The sequence below is a fragment of the Hyla sarda genome, chromosome 2 (genome assembly GCF_029499605.1).
Source record: "Hyla sarda isolate aHylSar1 chromosome 2, aHylSar1.hap1, whole genome shotgun sequence".
In the NCBI taxonomy this organism is placed as follows: Eukaryota; Metazoa; Chordata; class Amphibia; order Anura; family Hylidae; genus Hyla; species Hyla sarda.
This window is the reverse complement of record NC_079190.1, coordinates 352,039,441-352,053,476: the sequence shown is the minus strand read 5'-3', so window position 1 is coordinate 352,053,476 and position 14,036 is coordinate 352,039,441. Positions and strand designations below refer to the sequence as shown.

The 14,036-nt window shown below is 42.0% G+C and overlaps 1 long non-coding RNA gene across 3 annotated transcripts in view; it reads left to right on the top strand.

Moving 5' to 3' along the window:
• Window positions 1–14,036, top strand: part of LOC130357949 (uncharacterized) — a 200,136-nt gene that overhangs the window by 106,859 nt on the left and 79,241 nt on the right. For 2 of the 3 annotated variants that reach the window (XR_008889332.1, XR_008889331.1), the window contains exon 3: window positions 3,933–4,053. The exons of the other annotated variant lie outside the window; for it this stretch is intronic. This is a non-coding gene — a long non-coding RNA (uncharacterized LOC130357949). Of the gene's footprint in view, window positions 1–3,932; window positions 4,054–14,036 lie in introns of those variants that run through there. 3 annotated transcript variants of the gene reach the window in all.

Here is a 14,036-nt window from a genome sequence, read left to right as displayed (position 1 = left end):
GAGGTGGCAGGGATACCACCCCCCCTATCCCTGCTATTGGTCATCTATGAGCGACGATCAATAGTAGATTGGGGGCGGGGGGGGGGTTAACTTTCGGTTTCCCCGTTCTGCCCACCCACAGTAGGCTGGGCAGAACGGGGAAACTGACGAGGACCAGCGCGGAAGGTCCACTTATCCATCGGCGGCGGCAGCGGGCGGCGATCGGCAGCAGAAGAGGATGTGGCTCCCTGGATCCTACGGAAGCCGGTGAGTTGCATAGCTAATCTGGAGGGCTACAGTTTGAGACCACTATACAGTGGTCTCTAAACTGTAGCCCTCCAGATGTTGCAAAACTACAACTCCCAGCATGCCCAGACAGCTGTTTGCTGTTTGGGCATGCTGGGATTCACAGTTTTGCAACAGCTGGAGGGCTACAGTTTGGAGATCATTGTGCAGTGGTCTCTAAACTGTGGCCCTCTAAATCTTGCAAAACTACAACTCCTAGCATGCCCACACAGCAGTTTGTTGTCTTGGCATGCAGGGATTTGTAGTTTTGTAACATCTGGAGGGCCACAGTTTAGAGATCACTCTGCAGTGGTCTCTAAACTGTAGCCCTCCAGATGTTGCAAAACTGAAAATCCCAGCATGCCCAAACAGCAAACAGCTGTCTTGGCATGCTGGGAGTTGTAGTTGTGTACCTCCAGCTGTTGCATAACTACATCTCTTAGCATGCCCTTCGGCGATCAGTACATGCTGGGAGTTTTAGTTTTGCAGCAGCTGGAGGCACACTGGTTGGAAAATACTGAGTTAGGTAACAGAACCTAACTGAAGGTTTTCCAACCAGAGTGCCTCCAGCTTTTGCATACGTACAACTCCCAGCATGCACGGTCTGTCAGTACATGCTGGGAGTTTTAGCTTTGAAACAGCTGGAGGTTTGCCCCCCCCCCCCCCCAATGTGAATGTACAGGGTACATTCACATGGACTGGATTACAGTAAGTCTCCTGCTTGAAGTTTGATCTGCGGCAATTTTTTTGCCGCAGTGCAAACTCCTAGTGGGAAGCTCACCGTAAACCCCCGCCAGTGCGAATGTATCCTAAAAACACTACACTACACTAACACATAATAAAGGGTAAAACACTACATATACACCCCCTTACACTGTCCCCTCCAATAAAAATGAAAATGAATCGTACGGCAGTGTTTCCAAAATGGAGCCTCCAGCTTTTGCAAATCAACAACTCTCAGCATTTCCGGACAGCCACTGACTGTCCAGGCATGCTGGGAGTTTAGCAACAGATGGAGGCACCCTGTTTGGGAATCACTGTCGTAGAATACACCTATGTCCACCCCTATGCAATCCCTAATTTAGTCCTCAAATGCGCATGGCGCTCTCTCACTTTAGAGCCCTGTCATATTTCAAACAAACATGTGAGGTATTTCTGTACTCGGGAGAAATTGCGCTACAAATTTTGGGGGGCTTTTTATCCTTTTACCTCTTATGAAAAGGAAAAGTTGGGGGCTACACCAGCGTGTTAGTGTAAAAAATGTAAAAAAATTACACTAACATGCTGGTGTTTCCCCAAACTTTTTATTTTCACAAGCAGTAAAAGGAAAAAAAGACCCCCAAAATTTGTAACGCAATTTCTCCTGAGTACGGAAATACCCCATATGTGGGCGTAAAATGCTCTGCGGGCACACAACAAGGTTCAGGAGTGAGAGCGCACTATGTACATTTGAGGCCTAAATTGGTGATTTGCACAGGGGTGGCTGATTTTACAGCAGTTCTTACATAAATGCAAAAAAAAAAAACACATGTGACCCCATTTTGGAAACTTCACCCCTCACGGAATGTAACAAGGGGTATAGTGTGCCTTAACACCCCACAGGTGTTTGAAGAATTTTTCAGTAAAGTTGGATGGGAAAATGAAAAACAAAATTTCACTAAAATGCTGGTTTTACCCTAAATTTTTCATTTTCACAATGGAAAATATGAAAAAAGGGGCTTTTGAAGAGAAAATTTGTCCGAATTGAAGTCCACGTGTGTTTACAAAGCCCCATAGGGCCAGAACAATGGACCCCCCCATGTGACCCCATTTTGTAAATTACACCCCTCATATGAGGTATTTCCTTACTCGAGAGAAATTCGGTTACACATTTTTGGAAGATTTTTCTCCTTTTACCCCTTGTAAAAATTCAAAAACTTTGTCTACAAGAACCTACGAGTGTAAAAAATGAAGATTTTGAATTTTCTCCTTCAATTTGTTGCTATTCCTGTGAAACACCTAAAGGGTTAACAAACTTTTTGAATGTCATTTTGAATACTTTGAGGGGTGCAGTTTTTTATAATGGGGTCATTCATGGGGTTTTTCTAATAAGAAGGGCCTTCAAATCCACTTCCAAACTGAACTGGTCACTGAAAAATTTTGATTTTGAAAATATTGCGAAAAATTTCAAAATTGCTGCTGAATTTTGAAGCCCTCTGATGTCTTCCAAAAGTAAAAACATGTCAACTTTATGATGCCAACATAAAGTAGACATATTGTTTATGTGAATCAATATATAATTTATTTGGAATATCCATTTTCCTTATAAGCAGAGATCTTCAAAGTAAAAAAAAAAATTCTACATTTTCACCAAGAAATGATGCAAGTATCGACAAAATTTTACCACTAACATAAAGTAGAATGTCATGAAAAAACTGTCTCGCAATCAGAATGAAAAGTAAAAACATCCCAGAGTTATTAATACTTAAAGTGACAAGTGACAGTGGTCAGATGTGCAAAAAATGGCCGGGTCCTACGGTGAAAATTGGCTGGGTCCTTAAGGGGTTAAAGCACATCTTGTTTGTTTCATTTCAAATCCATTGGGGTGGTGTATAGAGCCAAAAATTTTAGAATTGTGTTGATGTCCCAATATTTATGAATCTGACTGTAAATGCAATTAAAACTTTATTTCTATTGGTTTCACATAAAAGACCATCCAGCCATATCATAAAAGTCCAAACCATAATTTAATCGATAACAGAAATGCTATTCCAATTATTGACCAGTGTAAAAAATATTGTCACTGGGAAAGTTAGTTATCCCTGTTAAAATCTTTCCCCACTTGACCCTGTCTAATGCCAGTTTAATTGTTCTAACAAGGAATCTAGCATTGGGTTCCTAACAATACCCTTTTAAAATAAAGGGACTGTTAGGGACGCTAGGCCAGGTACCAGTGTGGGATGGTCCTTGTTAGGACAATTAGGCTGGCATTAGACAGGACCAAGTCTGCATCACCCTTGTTGGTAGTATACAAGTCAACATGATACTTATTATAATTTTTAACTTAAAGGGGTTCTCCGGTGCTTAGACATCTTATCCCCTATCCAAAGGATAGAGGATAACATGCCTGATCACGGGAGTCCCGCCGCTGGGGACGCCCGTGATCTTGCACGCGGCACCCCGTTTGTAATCAGTCAGTGTGTTCGCTCCGGGTCTGATTACCGGCAACCACAGGGCCAACGGCGTATGATGTCACGCCTCCGCCCCTGTGTGACGTCACGCCTCCACCCCTCAAGCCTACGGGGTGCTGCGTGGAAGATCACGGGGGTTCCCAGCGGCGGGACTCCCACGATCAGGCATCTTATCCCCTATCCTTTGGATAGGGGATAAGATGTCTAAGCACCAAAGAACCCCTTTAATGAATATAAATCCCAAACAAGTAAGAAGAAACAGAACCAAATGGCTCTACTTATTTATCTCCGTTACAATCATCGATGTGATCACTGACAGCGGTAATGTAGGTGCTTAGCATTTCATCATTTACATCATATAATTCCACAAAGAAGAAGTAATTGTGACACTCATTGTTATAGTTATAGGGCCATGTTCACAAACAGTAAAATCAAATGTTTATCAGCAGTAAATGACAATAAATGCTTTTTGTCTGTTTTGGTCTCTTTTTTTTTCAGTGCTTGCGGCCGGAGCGCAGAGTGTAACATTTAGTTGTACCCCAAAATTGTAAAGTTCTGTGGAATCTACTGGCACTATGTAAATAAAATGAATATTATTACTGACCATGACAAAGCGCCAGCATGACATAAAATTCCCATAGGCAGAACCTATGTACCGAGTATCCTGTACCTGTATGTGTCTATTTCAGGATAATAAAAGTGGTTCCTCAGTTACACCTTTTCTATCGATTTTAATCCTAATATCATTCGCTTCTCTTGATGGAAACTGTTAGCTTAATACATGTATGTATTACAGGGAAATAAAGATGAACACATATTCCATGGGAGTTCTCAACTGTAATCATGACATCTAAAGTCACTGTTGTCTCTTAATGGCTTCTGAATGAAACATCAGTTTGAATGAGCCTAGGCCATTGCATAGCAACAATCCAGAAAGGCACTGCTTGACAACAACCAATTATGTTGGCCTTCATGTTGCCTATCTTCAGCGGAATCCTTCTCACAGCTATAGAGTAATAATAATAATAATAATAATAATAATAATAATAATAATCACAATCTTTATTTATATGGTGACAACATATTCAACAAAAAAAGGATGGTACATGCACAAACAAAATTATCTATATAGCTATAGCTTCTGGTATGGTCATACATATTAGGGTAAATGGAAATCACAGATTAAAGCTTAAAAGGGTACCCCACTGGAAAACATTTTCTTTTAAACTGGTGCCAGAAAGTTAAACAGATTTGTAAATTATTTCTATAAATCCTTCCAATACTTATCAGCTGCTATATAATGCAGAGGAAGTTCTTTTTTCCTAATTTATTTTCTTTTTGTCCACTGTGCTCTCTGCTGACACCTCTGTTCATGTCAGGAACTGTCCAGAGCAGGATAGGTTTGCTATGGGGAATTGTTCCTGCTCTGGACAGTTCATGACATGAACATAGGTATCAGCAGAGAGCACTGTGGATTGACAGAAAAGAAATACAAAAATAAAAGAACTTCCTCTGTATTAGACAGCAGATGATAAGTACTGGAAGTATTAAGCTTTTTAAATAGAAGTCATTTACAAATCTATTTAACTTTCTGGCTCCAGTTGATTTAAAAAAAATATATATGTTTCCACTGGATTACCCCTTTAAAGCTTAAGAAAGGCTGTGCTTAGCTGAAATATTGCATTAACATTACAGGACATTATTACAATATGTCCTGTTATAATCCGGATCATTGATCAGGGCAGCCAGTGAGGGTGGATCATCCAAACAGGGGACAGTGGTTGGAATGACTAAAGGGCTGCAATGTTCCCAACTCTATTTAACCACTAAGCAATATATTTGTCAGCAATGGCACTAGAATAAGTTATCTGCTCCTATAGCCTACCTGTGCTAAGGTCTGTCAAAACAATTCATAACTCAATGAAGACTTATTAATTGTGGTCACAAGAAAAATACCAATTGTATGTGTGACCTATATGAATTGCCAAAAATATACAAACTGTAATTCATATGACCCAGGCTGATATATAAAAATATACCCCATGTCTTTGATCAGATTACTTGATCTAATGTAATTTACATTGTTGCAATAAGCAAAACACAGAACAGGGATTAATGCGATTAGGAACATGCCATTTATTAACCCCTTAAGGACCTGGGCTTTTTCCTTTTTTATTATTTTCAATTTTTCCTCCATAAATTTAAAAAATCATAACTCTTTAAAATTTTCACCTAAAATTCTATATGATGGCTTATTTTTTGCATCACTAATTCTACTTTGTAATGAAATTAGTCATTTTACCCAAAAATCTACGGTGGAACGGGAAAAAAAATCAATGTGCGACAAAATTAATGAAAAAACACTATTTTGTAAGTTTTGGTGACTTCCGTTTTTACGCAGTACATTTTTCTGCAAAAATGATACCTTATCTTTATTCTATAGGTCCATACGGTTAAAATGATACCCTACTTGTATCGGTTTGATTTTGTATCACTTCAGAAAAAAATCATGAATACATGCAGGAAAATGTATCCGTTTAAAATGGTCATATTCTGACCCCTATAACTTTTTTTATTTTTCTGTGTTCTGGGTGCTATGAGGGCTCATTTTTTGCGCCGTGATCTGAAGTTTTTAGCGGTACCATTTTTGTTCTGATAAGACTTTTAGATCACTTTTTATTCACTTTTTTGTGGTATAAAAAGGGATAAAAATGCGCTATTTTGAACTTTAGATTTTTTTTGCACGTACGCCATTGAACGTGCGGTTTAAAAAGCGGTATATTTTTATAATTCGGACATTTCTGCACCCGGCGATACCACATATGTTTAATTTTATTTTTATTTACACTGTGTTTTTTTATTCTTGGAAATGCCGGGTAATACAAACTTTTATTAGGGGAAGGGATAATTGAAAGGGTTAACGATTTTTTTACACTTTTTTTATGCAATATTATAGCTCCCATAAGGGGCTATAACATTGCATTAACTGATCTTTTACACTGATTGATCCATCTCCATAGGAATGGATCAATCAGTGTTTTCGGCGATTGAATGTTCAAGCCTGGATCTCAGGCTTGAAGCCTTCAATCGGCGATCGGACTCCAGGAAGGAAGGTAAGAAGACCTCCTCCTGTGCTACAGCTGTTCGGGATGCCGCCATTATACCGCGGCCATCCCGAACAGCTCCCTGAGCTAACCGGCAACTTTCACTTTCCTTTTTGAGCGTGCGGCTAAAGGGTTAATAGCGCGCAGCACCGTGATCAGTGCCGTGCGCTATTAGAGGCGGGTCCCGGCTTCACTATGGCGCTGGGCCCGCCGCGATATGATGCGCGGTCACCGTGTGACCCCGTGTTATATCGCAGGACCGGGACCAAGGATGTACCCATACGTCCTGGGTCCTTAAGGGGTTAAAGGGGTACTCCGCCCATAGACATCTTATCCCCTATCCAAAGTATAGGGGTTAAAATGTGTGATCGCGGGGTTCCCGCCGCTGGGGACCCCTGCATTCTACCGTACGGCACCCACGTGTAACGGCTTCCGGAACCGCTGGAGGCCCTCAGGCTAATACCATCCAGACCATGGGGACGGAAGATCGTGATGTCAGGACCCCGCCCCCATGTGACATCACACCCCGCCCCCTCAATGCAAGTCTGTGGGAGGAGACGTGACAACAAGGGGCGGAGTACCCCTTTAAAGGTTTTTTTGGCCACATACATCTTATCTGCTATCCAAAGAATAGGGGATACGATCTCTGATCTTGCGAGGCCGGCCGCTGAACTCCCAGTGATCTTCATGCAGCCCCCACGATCTCCGGTGGCTGCACGGAGAACGTGGGGGGTCTCTGCGGCAGGCCCCCCGCAATCAGACATCTTCAACATGTCATATATGATAAAATAATGCAATATACTAATTCAATACCCTAATCTAAAGAATGCCCACAACTGGACTCAAGATATCAATCTAGTCAAACAACAACACCAACAATAATCATATTATGGCAACCCATTTGAATCAGCATGGTAACATGAGCAATAAGCATGCAACCAAACAATTACCTGAGACCAAATTATTTTACCGTCTAACTATTAGACAACCAGGTGTTGGCCAAAGCTGAAAATTCGACTCACCAGAAAAGATGACCTTACTGGGCTGCTCTATAATGCAATCCTCATGGTATTTTGCAAACTTGATCCTGGGATTTCTTTGCTTCTCATTGATGCACTTTTGAAGGGATATTTTTGCTAGCTTTGCACAACTTTAGCCAATGCCCCTAGGAGCCTGTTTCAACCTGTCATCAATGTGCTCTTCAACCCAATTGCTGTTTGCTATTCTTTTTCTAGGTCACTTGAAATCATCCTAAAGTTTTTGGGTGACATTAACCCCTTAAGGACACATGACGTACTGGAACGTCATGTGTCCGCTCCCTATCTATAACGTGGGGCCACGGCGTGGCCCAGCGTCATAGCAGGTCGGGCCCAGCCTCTAACAACGGCCGGGACCTGTGGCTAATAGCGCTTGGCATTGATCGTGGTGCCGTGCGCTATTAACCCTTTAGACGCGGCGTTCAAAGTTGAACGTCGCCTTTAAAGTGAAAGTATACCGGTTAGCTCAGTGGGCTGTTCGGGATAGCCGTGGCACCCGAGCAGCTTACAGGACAGCAGGAGGGTCCCTACCTGCCTCCTCGCTATCCGATCGCCGAATGACTGCTCAGTGCCTGAGATCCAGGCATGAGCAGTCAAATGGCAGAATCATCGATCACTGGTTTCTTATGAGAAACCAGTGATCAATGTAAAGATCAGTGTGTGCAGTGTTATAGGTCCCTATGGGAGCTATAACACTGCAAAAAAAAGTGAAAAAAAAGTGAATAAAGATGATTTAACTCCTTCCCTATTAAAAGTTTGAATCATCCCCCTTTTCCCATAAAAAAAACACAGTGTAAATAAAAATAAACATATATGGTATCGTCGCGTGCGGAAATGTTCGAATTATAAAAATATATTGTTAATTAAACCGCACGGTCAATGGCGTACGCGCAAAAAAATTCCAAAGTCCAAAATAGTGCATTTTTGGTCACTTTTTATATCATGAAAAAAATGAATAAAAAGATTTATAAGTTTAATAATTAATAAGTCCTATCAATGCAAAAATGGTACCGCTAAAAACATAAGATCATGGCGCAAAAAATGAGCCCTCATACCGCCCCATACGAGCAAAAATAAAAAAGTTATAGGGGTCAGAAATGACAATTTTAAACGTATTAATTTTTCTGCATGTAGTTATGATTTTTGTCCAGAAGTACGACAAAATCAAACCTATATAAGAAGGGTATCCTTTTAAATCGTATGGACCTACAGAATAAAGATAAGGTGTCATTTTTACCGAAAAATGTACTGTGTAGAAACGGAAGCCCCCAAAAATTACAAAACAGCGGTTTTTTTTTTTTTCAATTTTGTCTCAATGATTTTTTTTTTTTCGTTTCGCCGTAGATTTTTGGGCAAAATGACTGACGTCATTACAAAGTAGAATTGGTGGCGCAAAAAATAAGCCATCATATGGATTTTTAGGTGCAAAATGGAAAGAGTTATGATTTTTTTTAAAGGCATTGGACAGTTATTTTCACCCTCTACATTCTATAGCTTTGTAGTCCTCGATATCTGTTGCTATGTTGTGTTCAGAGATAATTAACCCCTTAAGGACTCAGCCCATTTTCACATTAAGGACCCAAGCATTTTTTGCACATCTGACCAGTGTCTTTAAGCATTAATAACTATGGAATGCTTCAACTTTTCATTTGGATTACAAGAGTGTTTTTTCATGACATATTCTACACTATGTTAGTGGTAAAATTTTTGTCAATAATTGCATCATTTCTTTGTAAAAAAATCCCAAATTTGATGAAAAATGTGAAAATTTTGCATTTTTTTTTTACTTTGAAACTCTCTGCTTATAAGGAAAATGGACATCCCAAATAAATGATATGTTGATTTACATATACAATATGTCTACTTTATGTTTGCATCATAAAGTTGACAAATTTTTACTTTTGGAAGACATCAGAGGGCTTCAAGTCCAACAGCAATTTTTCAATTTTTCACAAAATTTTCTAAATCTAAATTTTTCAGGGACCAGTTAAGATTTGAAGTAGATTTGAAGGGCCTTCATATTATAAATACCCCATGAATTACCCCATTATAAAAACTGCACCCCTCAAAGTATTCAATATGACATTCAGAAAGTGTGTTAACCCTTATAGCAGCAAAATGAAGGAGAAAATTCAAAATCTTCATTTTTTACACTCGCATGTTTTTGTAGACCCAATTTTAGAATTTTTACAAGGGGTAAAAGGGGAGAAATCACCCTAAAATATGTAACCTAATTTCTCTCGAGTAAGGAAATACCTAATATGTGGATGTAAAGTGTTCTGTGGGTGCACTAGAGGGCTCATAAGGAAAGGAGCGACAATGGGATTTTGAAGAGTGAGTTTTTCTGAAAAAAATTTTGGGGGGCATGTAACATTTAGGAAGCCCCTATGGTGCCAGAACAGCAAAAAAAAAAAGAGAGAAATGGAAATACCCCATGTGTGGACGTCAAGTGCACTGCGGGTGCACTACAATGCTCAGAAGGATGCACATTTGGCTTTTGGAAAGGAAATTTTGCTGAAATGGTTTTTGCTGAAATGGTAACAGAAAAGCAAAAAAAAAAAAAAACTCCACATGGCATACTATTTTGGAAACTACACCTCTCAAGGAATGTAACAAGAGGTACAGTGAGCCTTAACACCCCACAGATGTTTGACGACTTTTCAATAAAGTTGAATGTGTAAATGAATTTTTTTTCTCACTAAAATGCTGTTTTTTCCTCCCAAATATTACATTTTTATAAGGGGTAATAGGAGAAAATGCCCCTCCCCCCAAAATTTGTAACCCCATCTCTTCTGAGTATGGAAATACCCCATGTGTGGATGTCATGTACTCTGCAGGCGCATTACAATGGTCAGAAGAGAAGGAGCCACATTTGGCTTTTTGAAAGCAAATTTTGCTGAAATGGTTTTTGGGGGGCATGTCGCATTTAGGGAGCCCCTATGGTGCCAGAACAGCAAAAAAAAAGCCCCACATGGCACACTATTTGGAAAACAACACCTCTCAAGGAACATAACAAGGTGTTTACACACCACAGGTGTTTGACAAATTTACAAATTTAAAGTTGGACGTGAAAATGAAAAATTAGATTTTTTTCTCTAAAATGCTGGTGTTACCCATTTTTTTTCTTCACAAGAGGTAATAGCAAAAAAAAAGCCTCCCAAAATGTTTAACTCCATTTCTTCTGAGTATGGACATTCCCCATATGTTGATGTAAAGTGCTCTGCGGGTGAACTACAATGCTCAGAAGAGAAGGAGCACCATTGGGCTTTTGGAGAGAGAATTTGTTTGGAATGGAAGTCGGGGGCCATGTGCTTTTACAAAACCCCCTTGGTGCAAGAACAGTGGACCCCCCACATGTGAACCCATTTGGGAAACCGCACCCTTCACGGAATGTAAGAAGGGGTGCAGTGAGCATTTACACCACACTGAAGTTTGACAGATCTTTGGAACAGTGGGCTGTGCAAATTAAAAATTACATTTTTCATTTTCACGGACCACTTTTCAAAAAATCTGTCAGACACCTGTGGGGGGTGTAAATGGTCACTGCACCCCTTATTCAATTCCGTAAGGGGTGTAGGTTCCAAAATGGGGTCACATGTGGGTGGGGTCCACTGCTCTGTCACCATGGGGGCTGTGTAAACACACATGGCCTTCAATTCCAGACACATTCTCTCTCCAAAAGCCCAATGGCACTCTTTCTCTTCTGAGAATTGTAGTTTGCCCGCAGAGCACTTAACGTCCACATATGAGGTATTGCGTTACAAATTTTGGGGGTCTTTTTTTCTCTTTTTACTTCTAGTGAAAATGAAAAGTATGGGGCAACACCAGCCTGTTAGTGAATTTTTTTAAAATTTTTTTTACAATAACATGCTGGTGTTTAACCTTTTTATAAGGGGTTAAAGGAGAAAAAGCCCCGAAAATTTGTTAGGCAATTTCTCTTGAGTACGGAAACACCCCATATGTGACCCTAAACTGTTGCCTTGAAATACAAAAGGGCTAAGAAGTGAGAGAGCACCATGCACATTTGAGGCCTAATTTAGGCATTTGCATAAGGATGGACACGGATGCAAGAACTACACTTGCCTCCGATACCAAAATTACCCTACGGCAATGTTTCCGAAACAGGGTGCCTCCAGCATTTGCAAAACTCCCAGCATGCAGTGGACAGTCAATGGCTGTCCGGCAACACTAGGAGTTGTTGTTTTGCAACTGCTGGGGGCTCCGTTTTAGAAACCGTGCCGTATCAGATGTTTCTCATTTTTATTGCGGGGAAGGGGGAGGGCAGAAAATTTGTAGGGGTATATGTATATGTGTTTTACTTTTTATTATATATAAAAAGCACAGAGAGTGCTCCGTAGTGCAATTAAATGGGGGGGGGGGGGGGGGTAAATAACGCATAAACTAATAAAATGCGCTTACCCAAGTGGTTGTGCTGACAAGCAGGCACAACACTGGTGAAAGTATAAACGTGATTTCCAACGTGCAGCCAATCCCTTCTACCACCTCGTGGTGTCCAAGGTGAATCTGAGGAAGACGCCGGTCCTGACGTTGAAATGCGTTGTTCTTATTAAATCACCTTGGTTACTTTTGCATTGATCCCACGATCTTTTTTAATATTGCCTTAACTGGTACTACCCATTGCTTGTGCCTGGATTATCCCTTAGTGGTTTGGAGGATTGCTTGGACTTTTTATTATGTGTTAGTGAAAATTTGCTGCATCTCAAACTTGCAGCAAGAAACTCACTGTAAACCCCCTCCTGTGTGAATGTACCCTGTACATTAACATGGCGGGGGGGGGGGGGGTAGGCAAACATCCAGCTCTTGCAAAACTACAACTCCCAGCATACCCTTTGGCTGTCCATGCATGCTGGGGGGTTGTAGTTATGCAACAGCTGGAGGCACACTGGTTGCAAAACACTAAGAGTTTATTACTTAACTCAAAGTTTCGCAACCAGTGTGCCTCCAGCTATTGCAAAAGTACAACTCCCAGCATGTATGGACAGCCAAAGGGCAGGCTGGGAGTTGTAGTTTGCCACAGCTGGAGGCACACTGGTTGCGAAACACTGAGTTAGGTAACAAACTCTGTGTTTCGCAACCAGTGTGCATTCAGCTTATGCAAAAACTACAACTCCCAGCATGCTGGGAAGAGCATGCTGGAACTTGTGGTGATGCAACAGCTGGAGGCATACTTCTAAGACTCCCAGCATGCCCTTTGGCGGTCCGTGCATGCTGGGGGTTGTAGTTATGGAACAGCTTTAGGAGCACTGGTTTCCAAACACTGAGAGTTTGTTAATTAACTCAGTGTTTCCCACCCTGTGTGCCTCCAACTGTTGCAAAACTACAACTCCCAGCATGCATGGTCAGTGCATGCTGGGAGTTATAGCTTTGCAACAGTTGGAGGCACACGGGTTGGGAAAAACTGAGTTAGGAAACAGACAATGTTTCCCAACCCGTGTGCCTCCAGTTGTTGCAAAACTACAGCTTCCCAGCATGCCCAGACAGCCAAAGGGCATGTTGGGAGTTGTAGTTATGCAACAACTGGAGGAGAACAGTTTGGAGACCACTGTGTAGAAGTGTCCAAACTGTAGCCCTCCAGATGTTGCAAAACTACAACTCCTAGCATGCCCAGACTGCCCAGGCAACATCTGAAGGGCCAGATGTTAAAGAGCCAAATGTTACAGAACTACAACTCCCAGCATGCCTGGGCAGTCTGGGCATGCTTGGAGTTGTAGTTTTGCAACATCTGGAGGGCTACAGCTTGGGCACCACTGTATAGCTGTTTCCAAACTGTGGCCCTCCAGATGTTGCAAAACTACAACTCACAGCATGCCCAGACAATCTTTGGCTGTCTGGGCATGCTGGGAGCTGTAGTGTGGCAACTCTTAGAAGGCAGCAGAAAATATCACTTACCACTGATCTTCACTGCTGCCTCCACCGCAGCCTCCGCTGCCTCTTCCTTACTGCCGCCTGTCCCCCGCCACTCTGGCACCTGCCGCCATCTTCCCCCTGCTCTGCCCAAACATCCAGGGGGGGGGGGGAAGAGTGGGGATTTCAACAATTAACCCTCCCGCCAGCAACTACCATTGGTCGGTCAGTACTAACCGACCAATGGCAGGGGATAGGAGGAGGTGGCACCCCTGCCACCTCGCTCCTATCCTTCAGGAGGGTCGGAGCTGTCTCTGACAGCTCAGATCATTCCTATTTTCCAGGCTATCGGGTCACCACAGACCCGATCAGCACGGAATCACCGGGATACCTGCTGAATGATTTTATGTCCCCCTGTGCCCGGGCTGCAAAGATAAACAAAATAAACTTGAACTCACCTTCCTACGAGCCCCCATTGGACCGGTACCGGGCTCGAGGTCCAGCGCTGACATCCTCTTCTTACTTCCTGGGGATGGAAAAGCCACAGTGCCGTCGGCATATCACCGGCCACAGCGATGTCCCGCCCCGGCTGGTGA